Genomic DNA, 13620 nt, shown 5'->3' with positions numbered 1-13620 from the left:
TATGAAATTATGGCTCCCATTTGTCTGGAGGGGATTTGTTTGAAGCAGTTAAACAGCTTGGACTCCCAGCAGGGTTCGTTGTGGCTGGAAGGCCTTGGTACAAGCTAAGCTGCCTAGAGGTGTGAGTTTTTCTGCAGTGGGGAAAAAAGTATTTAGTCAGCCACCAATTGTGCAAGTTCTCCCACGATTGACCTCTGTCATTGCCAACAAAGGATATAACACAATATAACAAAATATTGAGATGAACTTTTGTTAAATGACCAAATACTTATTTTCCACCATAATTTGAAAAATAAAGACAAAATCAGACAAGGTGATTTTCTGGATTTGTTTTTTTCATTTTGACTCTTATAGTTGTGGTCGACCTATGATGTCAATTACAGGCCTCTCTCATATTTTTAAGTGGGTGAACTTGCACAATTGGTGGCTGACTATACTTATTTTCCCTACTGTGTATATATATATATATATATATATATATATATATATATATATATATATACTCATACACAAAATCATCTACCAGTACACAAAACTGTAAGTGAATAGCGATTATACCACAAAATCATTCAAAATTATTCCTATATTTTATCCTGTGAAACTACACATGACATCCTGAATTAGGTGCAAAGGATGAACAAAATCATCAAGTAATGTTTTATTTAATAATATAAGTAATTTACTCCAATAAAACCTTTATTAGATGATAATATTTATTGCAAATCACCATTTACATTATTATATGCATCATTTCATTAATTCATTAGGTTCACATTTATGCCTTCACCCAACATATATTTTGTGGCAGGGGCTATATCTTGCTAAAGTATAGCATTTTCCCACCACCAAAACTTTTACTGTAATTTTTAAGAACGCAAAAATGGCTCATGTGATCACAGCCTTAGGCTTCATTTAGAATTCAGTGACTTTCCAAAGTGTCATCAGTATTTTTTATCCAATTTTCATCAGTGGGTCGGATTTTACTATCAGAATTTTTCATCAGTGATTTTCACATATGACAACGCTTCTCCCATACATTGCAATGTTAAGACGCCATCCATGTGATGTCTACGATTTTCACATAGACTTGTCTTGATAATGTTAATCTGTGACTTGAATCATAAATTTATATGTCGCCATGATTTTTTGGACATGTGAACAGCTCCATAGACTGAAATGAGTACATGTTCTATTAGATTCTAGTTCATCGTAAAAAAAAATTCAGGAAAAAAAAAGCGTCTTTCTCCAGTTCAGTGTGTTTATGGTGATAAAAAAAATCCACTTTTTTTATCACTTACATGGTGAAATTTATTTTTGAAATTTGGGGGAAAAAATTTGACTGTCACTGTTTTCCGAGACCTCTAACATTTTCAATTTATAGTCGATGGAGCTATGTGACAGCTTGTTTTTTGCTTCCGGAGATGACTTTTTATCATCATTATTATTTTGTGGTAGATACAATGTTTTGATCGCCTCTTATTGCATTTTTCCTGTGACCGAAAAGATGCAATTTTGGTGCTTTTATTAAACAAAACGGGTTTATTAATTTTATATTTTGATAGATCGTACTTTTATGGATGTGGACATACCATATGTGTATTGTTTACATTTTTTATTTCTTCATTTTTAATAGGAAAAAAGAGACTTATGTTTTTTTTACTTTTTTAAAAATGTTTTTTAACATTCTCACTGTATTTTATGGTCGTCTTAAGGGACTTAAACCTGCAATTGTCTAATTGCTTGAACTATATACATATATACCACAGTATTGCTGCATATATCAAAAATCATGATCTCCTATGCACTCCAGCCATGGAGCTCAGTCATGACCGGCATGGAGGTCTTCAGCAGACCCTAGGCTGTCATAGCATTCAGCGCCACACGTTCCACACTCCTATCTCCATCAGAACAAACGACAAATGATACCAAGGCTACAATGATGATGTGGCGGCCATTGATCACAATATTGTAAATAGAAAAGTTTGGGGACTGATTGGGATCAGCAATGAAGAAACATTGATAAACCTAAGATAAAAACAAAATGAGCAAACAATCTGTAGTAAGTAAATAATACAGGGGACTTAGTTATCAATGTTTTGAACAAAAAACGTAAAAGCCATCGCACCGTAACAAGGTGAACCCAAATCAGACCAACTGTTCCGACTCAGGTCCACCTTGTCGAGGTGGGATGACTTTTACGCTATCTCTATTCATAATTGCCTGCAGCTTTTTAGTAGGGTTATATTGAGGTTATATGATAGTTGTGGTCACCAATCATTTTATTGTGACCATTTGTTTGACCAAAAGTCTCTTAAGAACCTTAACAAAATGATCTTAGGTTGTTTGGCTTTACTAAAAATTGGTAACAAAAAAAAATAGAGCCTAAGAAAACAATTTCTTCATGAGACTACTCTACTGGCTGAACACTCCACTAATCTTAGATTCTGCCCCCCTTGATGTCACCAGCCGCTGGGTAGATTTCTTCTAGGACGATGGTTTCTCACAGTTGCTCCCCAATATCTTTATAGAATCTCCACATACATATAACACAGCATGTAGAGGCTCGGAGAAGGCGGCAGTGAAGGTGTGTAAGTGTCTGATGGGGTCACACAGCTCATAAAAGGACAACTGCCCGGCCTCATAATCCAGACATATCCTGACCCGATCACTGGAGATCTTGTGAGGTAATGGGATCTTATTATTGTCATGTCTCACTTCACAATATTTAATATAGAGCAACCGCAATCCATACAAACCCCAGGACTTCTTATCATTTCCAATGAATGACAGAGGCCCCCTCCTGTCTATACTGCGATAACACATCCCTATACACCAATTATCTCTTGGGTCCATTGACAAGCTTATTCCTGACCAACTGATCTCCACATCCCAGTAATGTCGTCCTGAGGTAAATCTCCTCCCGCTCATCACCTGATTATACAGGAATCTCTCTGCTGTTTCTGGACGATTCTGTGTTATTCTTGTCCAGGTCGCAGTTTTCAGGTCGTCTGATATACGGAGATTATTAGCAGCCGTGTTTACATACAGGAATATGTCTGCAGGACCCTCCCCATAGATCCCTACCGAATTTCTAGGCATTACTTTGACCACACCACTTCTAATATTCACTATTGCATCGTCAATCCCATATTTTATACCTAATAAAGATAAATCTTGTATATAACTGGCCACAGATGGGGCCCTGGAGGCTTGTGGTCTCATTTCTTGTGGTTGTGTGGGTGCAATAGTTTGTAGATAAGTCACTATATCAGAGAAACCTGCAAGAAATGTCCCTGTAACTGCATCCACATTATGTGTCTTATCCACACCTCCATCATTTCCCCCCATGTCCTCATCACGTATATCATGCCTCCATGTGTCCTCATCACCTCCATCATGTCCTCCTGTGTCCTCGTCACCTCCATCATGTCCTCCTGTGTCCTCATCACCTCCATCATGTCCCCCTGTGTCCTCATCACCTCCATCATGTCCCCCTGTGTCCTCATCACCTCCATCATGTCCTCCTGTGTCCTCATCACCTCCATCATGTCCTCCTGTGTCCTCATCACCTTCCTCCTCAGGATCACACAAGTCACCGGTGTCTGGATGCTGTAAGACAGTGAGTGGATCCGTCATGTTACACAGCTCCTCAATGTGCCTCATCTTCCTGGACAGCTCGTCCTTCTTTATTTCCAGCTTCTGGATCACATCAGACAGTGACATTAATTCTTCCTCTTCCCGCCTGGAGAGGTCACTCAGAGCTTCTTCTCCAGGTCGTCCACCCGTCTCCTGAATTCTGTAAACAGGGCAGTGACTCTCTTGGCTTCTCCAGATGCTTTTTCTTGAGCTTTTCTCCTCTGCTCCTCCAGATGCTGGACTCTTTTCTTAGTTTTCTCTTTCTTTGTGATTATTTTCTGCAAAATAATTCTCAATTTCTTCTTTATTTTCCTTGAGGCCTCATCCAAAATCTCTACCTGATGGCCACGATGTTCTCCTGCTGTACAATAAACACAGATACAAGCAGCGTCCTCAGTGCAGTAATATTCCAGGATCTTCTTATGGACAGAACATTTCCTGGTCTCCAGAGAAGTGCTGGGCTCAGTGAGGACGTGTTCTGCTCCTTTACTGTGAACTCTCAGGTGTTGATCACACAGAGAAGCCTCACAGTGTAGACAGGATCTAACAGCAGGTACCGGAGAGTGAATACAGTAAGTGCAGCAGATCCCGGTGATCTCCTCCTGATGTGGATGAGTAGACCGGAAATTCTCCACTACATTACACAGAGTTATGTTCCTCATCAGTGTCGGCCGCTTTGGAAACTCTTCTCTACATTCAGGACAGGAATAATCTCCAGATCCGTCCTGTGTATTCAGGACCCGATCAATACAGACCCGGCAGAAGTTGTGTCCACATCTCAGGGTTACAGGATCTGTATACAGGGTCAGACAGATGGAACATTCCAGCTCTTCTCTCAGAATAGCAGACGCCATGGTTTCAGGATTTACAAGAAAGGAAACTGAAAATGTATGTTATAGGGCGTGTTCCCTGAAATATGACATTGCACAACCTGTCGCTGAAAGTATTAACTCCATAATCTGCAAGATGGGAACAGAACATATAGAAGTTTGTTTTAAATAGCAACTATATACTGTGGGGAAAATAAGTATTGGACACACTGTCGATTTTCCAAGTTTTCCCACGTATAAAGAATGGAGAGGTCTGCAATTTTTATCGTAGGCACACTTCACCTGTGAGACAGAAACTAAAAATAAGAATCAGAAAATCACATTGCATGATTTTTAACCAAATCCATTTGCATTTTATTACATGAAATAAGTATTTGATCACCAACCAACCAGCAAGAATTCTGCCTCTCACAGACCTATTAGCTTTTCTTTAAGAAGCCTCCTACTGTGCACTCATTACCTTTATTAATTGCACGTGGTTTAACTTGTTACCTGTATAAAAGACACCTGTCCACACACTCAATCACTCTACACCCTCTCCACCATGGCCGAGGCCAAAGAGCTGTCTGAGAACACAGGGGAAAAAATTGTAGACCTGCACAAGGCTGGGATGGGCTACAAGACACAAGGCAAGCAGCTTGGTGAGAAGGTAACAACTATTGGGCCAATGATTAGAAAATGGAAGAAACAAGATGACTGTCAATCTTCCTTGGTCTGGGATTCCATGCAAGATCTCACCTTGTAGGATAAGGAGGATTCTGAGAAAGATCAGGAATCAGCAAAGAACTACATAGGAGGACCTGGTCAGAGACCTGAAGAAAGTTGGGACCACAGTCTCAAACTTTACCATTAGTGACACACTACACCATCATGGATTAAAATCTTGCAGGGCATGCAAGGTCCCCCTGATCACACCAGCACTTATCCAGGCCCATTTGGATTTTGCAAATTACTATCGGGATATTCCAGAGGAGGCATCACGTAAGGTCATGTGGTCAGATGACTCCAAAATAGAACTTTTGGTATCAACTCCACTTGCCGTGTTTGGAGAAAGAAGACGGATGAGTACAACTGCAAGAACACTATCCCAACCATGAAGCATGGTGGGGGAAACATCAAACTTTGAGGGTCCTTTTCTCCAAATGGGACAGGACAACTGCACCATATTGAAAGGAGAATGGATGGGGTCATGTATTGTGAGATTTTAGCCAACTACCTCCTTCCCTCCTCAGTAAGAGCATTGAAGATGGGTCATAGCTGGTTCTTCCAGAATCACAATGACCCAAAACACACACCGAGGGCAACTACGAAGTGGCTCCGTAAGAAGCATCATAAGGTCCTCTAGTGACCTAGCCAGTCTCCAGACCTGAACCCAATAAAAAATCGTGGTGGGAGCTGAAACTCAATGTTGCCCAGCGACGGCCCCGAAACCTGAAAGATCTGGAGAAGATCTGTATGGAGGAGGGGGCCAATATCCCTGCTGCACTGTATGCAAACCTGGTCAAGAACTACAGGAAACATCTGACCTCTGTAACTGCAAACAAAGGTTTCTGGACCAAATATTAAGTTCTGTTTTTCTATTGTACAAATAATTAATTTGCATTTTATTGCATGAAATATGTAAAAATCATACACTGTGATTTTCTGGATTTTTCTTTTAAGATTCTGTCTCTCACAGTTTCTGTACATATACCCGAGTGACTCACATCAACCACAGTATCTGCATGTGGAGGGTGAAATAACATATGCAGACTTGACTCTGGTAGAAACAAAGAAGGTTGGGTTTTTTTTGGATGGGGCTTAAGGTTAGCATTTCAGGTAATGGTATTTAGCTTGGCAGTTGCAGTTTTTGTATGCAGCTCATCACTTTCACATAAGGGGGTTTTGGTTTTTAAAATGTTAATGATTTTCAGAAGTGCAAAATAAAAAACTGAGCTCTTTACTCACCCACATCGGGTCCAGTGCTGTCTCTGTGCTGCTGCCCTTGTCTTTATTGATCGGCTGGAGCAGTGACGTCACGTCAACAGTGCACACAACCTCTACACTCTGCTGCTCTGTGAATATAATTGGTATAGGCTTCCTAGTCCAGTGATTCACAGCAGTGGTCATGTGTCTTGTAGATGTGACACCAAAAACTTGAACAGTTGGGGAGAGGCAGCACTTTGAACCACGGAGGTCTCCACCCATGGTCAATTATGTAACACCGCTCAGCCTCAATATACAATTCCTCTCAGGAAACCTCAACTCCAGCCTAAAAAAGCCAAGAATTGGACTTAACAGACTAGTTCTGATACACAGAGTGCAAGCAGGGAACTGTTGAAGTGCGGTAATGTGTGACCTCCAGGCCCAGAGTTGTGAGTGAATACTGGGCAGATCATATTCACAAAGGTGACTCCCCACTTCTGCTGTCTTTACTTCATCCATAAAACCAGTGAGCCTGCAGCAATCTGCCAAACTGTGTCTTCAGACTCTATGACCCCTGAATAATATTTGCCCAATGTTGTACCGTCAGTGCCATGCCCAAGCAAGAGGAGGAGAAGAGACCGAGGTGCTCTGACATTGCGGTCACTTTGCAGCAATCATTTTTCAGCGATTTTCAAAACTTGAAGCATAAACATTGCGGTTTTCACCACTAACACAGCAAAACTGTTAACACTTATTTTAAAGCATTTGTCTAAATGTATATTTCTATATGACCAAAGAGTATTACATGGAGCTATTTTACAACCCGAATTTATTTGGAAGGGATCGAATAAAATGTTAAATAGTGGGGGGAATGATCTGGAATCAGTCCACGCAGCAGTTAGACTGAGCTCCCAGGCAAAAAGCTGAAAAGGTAACTTTAAAGTAGATGTTAGAAGAAAATAAGTGGCCGTTAAGGCTCTTAAACCCTCCGGGACCAAACGAATGACCCAAAGACCCATTAGATTCTCCGAATAAAGTTGCGGCCTATAGCAAGCTCCCGCAGCCTGAGGGTAAAGCCCAGCATATCCTGAAGGACCTGCAGGATAAGGAGTAAGCCTTAGCACCTGCCATGGTCCCACCAAGGACCGATTCCCAACGCTAACATCGACAGGCAAAGACTACCAGAGACTGGGAGATGAGTGAACTTCACAGCACCCTCCATCCGAGTCCCAGAGATCCAAGCAGTGGCAAGGAGAAAATACACTTAGATGCCTGAGCCCACCACTTCTGACACCCATGACCTCCGTGACCAGGGGAGATGAAAAATACAAGGTTCTGATGCATAGATTGTCTAAACCTGTTACCTTCAGGTCGGAGAATAGGGCCGCTCCCTCACAGAGCTTCTCTGAGCCGTTGGGACTCCTCTCGTACCATCACATGCTGCGACAGCAGAAGCGGGGATGAAGTCAAGATCAAGCAGGCAGAGGCCAACATCTCTACAGAAAACAGTGACAGGAACCCTAGACATTTCACTGTAAAAAGAAAAGAAGGTCATCAGCTCACCAATGGTAGTGAAATATCCATGGATTCAGGATAATATCTGACGCAAGGATCTTCAGGACCGGTATCCATGAGAAGACAAGGAAGTAGGAAAGGGGATGGTGAAATCCAGCACTGGAACCTTACACATTTTGGACAGTCATGTCCCTCACTCATAGGTCATACTCACGAGTAAGGACATCAGTGTCCGAAACACGTCAAGTGTTACATGCCCCATTTTGGCTTGTTTTATTCCTGTTTTTAATGTGATTAAAATGTATTTTAATGGCTCCTGTCCTGGATTCCCCTTTCCTACCTCCTGGACATTTCACCCCTGATTACCTAGAAGGTGCTCACTCCTCTAATATAGGACGTGAGATTAGCAAAACACCAAACAATACTGATGGGCTAGAAATGGAGTAGCAAACCCCCACAGAAACATAGTACTAAGGTCAAAACAGTAGACTCGGGGAAAAGATACTCTTAAAGTGGCAGCAGAGGAGAATTATGGCCAAGGTGAAGAAGATCCTGAATATTCATCCCTCTCCAACAGTCCAAACGAGCAAAGAATCAGGGAGGGATTTTGGTGACTCCCCTAATGAGAAACCATCCACAAGCTACTATACTTCAGATAGAGATCGATGAGATCCTTGGGACAATATAAGACCAGCTGAGAGAAACCAGTCACCAGCAGAATATATTATACAACTCCTTAAAGCGTTTAGCAATTCGATCCAAATAAATATAGAAAAAATAATGTTTTTCAGAGCTCAATAGAAAATATTAATACAAAACTGGAAGCATACAACAGAAAGCTAAAAAAAAAACATGGAAAAAGCCACAGAATCAACTAGAAAAGATCAGAAAGAACTGAAGATGGAAATGAAAAATCTAAAAGCAAAGATGGCTGATCTGGAAGATCGAAACAGAAGAAATAACAAAGATGAGAGGTATTCCTGGAGCATCACACAATCCCAAGCTCCATCCAGGATTCAAGAAAAATAACGATTCCAGACATTCAACACGTTGATGGGAAAGTAGATCGTAAGAGCGTAAATCGGTGAATTCTATCTCACCTGTAGCTGCAGAAGAGACTGCACCTAGTGGCAGAAATGTGGAATGCACAGACTGTTTTTATATGTACCATGTTCTGTTCAGTCGCCACAAGGCGCCAATAATAAATGTTTCTGTAATTCATGATTTCGATTGTGCTGGTGTATTTTAGACTGTCCGGTGTCTCTCTGGTTCACCAATTTATTTTCAGAAGAAAAAAAACCCATGCAGGTCAGCCGTAATCCAAAAATGGAATCCAGAAAAAATAAAAAAAACAACAGAAATAAAGATAAAACACTGTCTGTTGGTCTCCCACTTATTAGAAAACAAAAAGCTCCCACACAGGTCCGACATAGTCCATGGCGTTCCCACAATGATCTCCGGATCCGATGTCCAAAGGCTCTATAGGCTGTAGCCACTACGGGTCCTGCTGCGCTCCGCGAGACCTGTTGGCTCTGAATTGCAGTGATGTCAGTAAATACACCTCATCATACTGCTCATCAGCGTCGCCGAGCTCTCTGTATAATGGCCCCTTATAGCGACCCACAGTATAATGGCCCCATATAGCGCTCCACGCTATACTGGCCCCATATAGTGCACCATACAGTATAATTGCCCCATATAGCGCCCCCCACAGTATAATGGCCCCTTATAGCGCCCCACAGTATAATGGCCCCATATAGCGCCCCCCACAGTATAATGGCCCCTTATAGAGCCCCACAGTATAATGGCCCCTTATAGAGCCCCACAGTATAATGGCCCCTTAAAGAGCCCCACAGTATAATGGCCCCATATAGCGCCCCCCACAGTATAATGGCCCCTTATAGAGCCCCACAGTATAATGGCCCCTTATAGAGCCCCACAGTATAATAGCCCCTTATAGAGCCCCACAGTATAATGGCCCCATTTAGTGCACCATACAGTATAATGGCCCCATATAATGTGCCATACAGTATAATGACCCCATATATTGCTCCATACAGTATAATGGCACCTCATTGTGCTCCATACCGTATAATGGCCCCATATATTGCTTCATACAGTATAATGGCCCCATATAGTGCTCCATACAGTATAATGGCCCCATATATTGTCCCAGAGTATAATGGCCTCATGTAGAACTCCACAGTAGAATAGCTCCATATAGCGCTCCACAATATAATGGCCCCATATAATTCCCCACAGTATAATAGCCCCATATAGAGCTCCATACAATATAATGGCCCCATATACTGTTCTATACTGTATAATGGCCCCATATAGTGCTCCATACAGTATAATGATCCCATATATTGCTCCATATGGTATAATGGCCCCATATAGTACTCTATTCTGTATAATGGCCTATCATAGAGCTCTATACTGTATAGTGGCACCTTATAGTGCTCCACACAGTATAATGGCCCCATATAGAGCACTATATTGTATAATGGCTCATATAGTGCTCCATACAGTATAATGGCCCCATATAGTGCTTCATACAGTATAGTGGCCCCATATAGTGCTCAATATAGTATAATGGCCCAATATAGTGCTGGGGTATATGATCCCTCCATCCAGGGGTAAATGGCACCTCCATCTATACAATGCATAGAAGAAAAAAAACACTTATACTTACCTTCTCTGCGCTCCCACGCAGCGCTGTGTTCTGTTCAGTGTGATGATCTGCCTGCTGGGCCCTGAACAGGTCGGCGGTGAGCGCAGCCTGTACTGTAATACTAATTACAGGCTGCGATCGCCGTTTCCCGCTGCTGCCGCAGATGCTCACCCTGGACCTCTGCTCCCCGGCATCTTCTTCCCCAGGCAGCTCCTATCATCGCACTACTGCGTGTGATGATAGGGGACAAATAACAGCCCACAGCACATGCTGCGAGCTACAACAAAATGTCCGCAATTTCCGTCCACAGCTGTGACCTGGACAGTCCGGGGAGCGTGGCGAGATCACAGCTAAGAAGCAGCCTCAATGCAAGAGAAGCGGGCGCCGTCCGACTGCAAGCTCTTATGCCCAGGGGCTGCCGTAAGTGAGGTGTGTAATGATACGTGCCCACGATCAGCAGCGTTTTGAATGCAGCGTATTTTCGCTGTGTCCATAAACGCTGCAGTCAATCACATAGTTAAATCAGATTTACCGCATCCAATACATTCTATTGTGGAAATTTCTGTTGCAGAAACCGCTGCTATTCCGGATCGTGGGCACGTAGCCTAAGTCTCCTGCTTAGACACTTACACCCCCAACATATGAAAATGGCAGCCCCCAGTGTCTAAAGTAAAAAAATTATTAAAAAAATATTAAGTTGTTCATTTAAATTTTGTATGAATAATTATTGATTATATATTCAATAATTATATTAAAATCACCTTCCCTTTAATAATAATCTAAAATGTCCAACCACAAAATGCAGATTTTTATTTCCAATATATTCTCTCTCTTTCACGTGCAGTAAAATATAAGCCCAGAGCAGTTTACTGCAGTCCTTGGTTCTAACTTCCCATTTTGCCATAGAGATCCCTTAAATGGCTCAATAAAACCCTTTATACCCTGGTTCAGGCTGGATTCACTCAGTGTGATTGTTGCATAGTCGTATCATATCTGACCCCCTAGTTTTATCATTCTCCTCTCTGCTACATACTCTTAATATTTAATCATCCTTATCTGCTGTAGTAATTGATTTAGAGGGTCACATCTCTACATTCCCAGCGGAATGGATAGCAATACTTATTAAGGCCGGGTCACATTAGCATATAGCAAATGATGCAACATACTAATGAAACTCGGCTCAAACTCTGCTGCGAGAAGGAGGCGAGCGTCATGCTGCTGGGACTTTCTTTCAGGCCACGTGCATATGTTGAGTATTTGGTGAATTTTTGAACGCAGTATTTGTAGGCCAAAACCAGGAATGTATGAAAAATACAAAAGTGGTGACGTGTTTCTATTATACTTTTCCTCTTAGGCTACGATCACACTATCAGTATTTGGTCAGTATTTCACATCAGTATTTGTTAGCCAAAACCAGGAGTGGGTCAAAAATACAGACTTGGTGACGAGTTTCTATTATAGTTTTCCCCTATTTGTTCCACTCCTGGTTTTGGCTTACAAATACTGATGTAAAATACTGACCACATACTGCTAGTGTGACGGCAGCCTTATACCTGTCTAGAATGCAGTGGTTCAGCACATTTTTTATTGGGGAGATGGGAAACGCTGAGCACTCAGCAGTCCGTTAGAGAATGAATGGAGAGGCTGTGCGCACTGCTGTTCCATTCTAACTGGGAAAAATGTCCCCCCCCCTTGGGCATAAAAGTTCCCTAATCTGTCAGTCAGTACGGGTCCCATCAGTCAGAGCCTACCGTATTTTTCCGACTACAAGATGCACTTTTTCCCCAAAAAAATTGTGAGGAAAATGGGGGGTGCGTCTTATAGTTGGAATGCAGGCTTACCGGCAGTGTGGCGGCGGCAGAGGTGCGGGGATGATGAGGCGCGGTGAGCGGTATGGTGTGAGCAGGGTCCCTTCCACAGGTGAGGTGACGCTGCGGCCCAGTATCCAAGGAGAGCAGCAGAGCTGGGTGAGTCACGGCTTTCTTGGTGGCGGTGGCCATCTTCCTGAGACCGCGCGTGCTCAGACTGAGTTTTCTGCTTCCTGGGGCTTCAGGAAAATGGCCGCGGGAGGCCGCGCGTGCGCAGATTGAGATCGCGGCGGCCATTTTCCGGAAGCCAAGTTCTCAGATTGAGATCTCGGCTTCAGGAAAATGGCCACCGCGATCTCCATCTGCACACACGTGGCCTCCTGCGGTCATTTTCCTGAAGCCCTGGGAAGCAGAGTACTCAATCTGCGCACACGCGGCCTCAGGAAGATGGCCGCCGCCACCGAGAAACTGGTGATTAACACAGCTCTGCTGCTCACCTTGGATATCGGACCGCGGTGTCACCTCACCTGAGGAAGTGACCGCACATCTGCCGCCACCACAACACTGCCGCAACCACCCATGGACACCAGGCCATGGCGTCGCCCACCTAAGCAGGAAGGGACCCTGCTCAGGTCCACAATGTACCACCCACCGCGCCTCAGCATCACCGCACCTCTGCTGACACCATGCCTCCTGTGACCCTGCTCTGCCACTGCCTGCAAGATATCTTAAAATCGGACAATAAGACGGACCCCCATCTTATAAAAAATCTTGGGGTGCGTCTTATGGTACGGTGCGACTTATAGTCCGAAAAATACAGTAATCTTTAAGGAAAAGGAAGAGTATGGCCCCAATTCATGAAAGATTTTACACAGGAATTCTGATATAAAAAGGTTTGAAAAATCAATTTGCGGCTTTTGACATCTTCACCATATTTTCACCTAGCTCCAACAAAGTGAGTGGAACCGTGATGGGGTATGACGACTCCCCACTCAGCAAACTCATAACTAGCAGTGATGTTCATTATGCCACAGATCTTACTCCAGCCCCTTACTGGAGTGAAATTTATGACGAAGCACACCAGGCTATGCACCTCATAATGAATAACATACTTCATGCTCCACTCTGACCCCTCATCAAGACTGGCACGAAAAATTACAATCTTGTTGAATAGGGGCCTACATGATTAATGTCTATATAAACGGATTAAAATACTGTTCCCCCAATTAAAAAAAAGAAGTTGCACACTAAC

General features: G+C 42.9%; 1 pseudogene; it reads right to left on the bottom strand.

Annotated features, from left to right (window-relative positions):
* Positions 1 to 652: 652 nt before the first annotated feature.
* On the bottom strand, positions 653 to 4490 carry LOC138675087 (E3 ubiquitin/ISG15 ligase TRIM25-like; annotated as a pseudogene).
* Positions 4491 to 13620: the final 9130 nt, after the last annotated feature.

The sequence above is a fragment of the Ranitomeya imitator genome, chromosome 4 (genome assembly GCF_032444005.1).
Source record: "Ranitomeya imitator isolate aRanImi1 chromosome 4, aRanImi1.pri, whole genome shotgun sequence".
Lineage (NCBI taxonomy): Eukaryota > Metazoa > Chordata > Amphibia > Anura > Dendrobatidae > Ranitomeya > Ranitomeya imitator.
The sequence above is the reverse complement of the archived record's forward strand: the minus strand, read 5'-3'. Positions and strand labels throughout refer to the sequence as shown.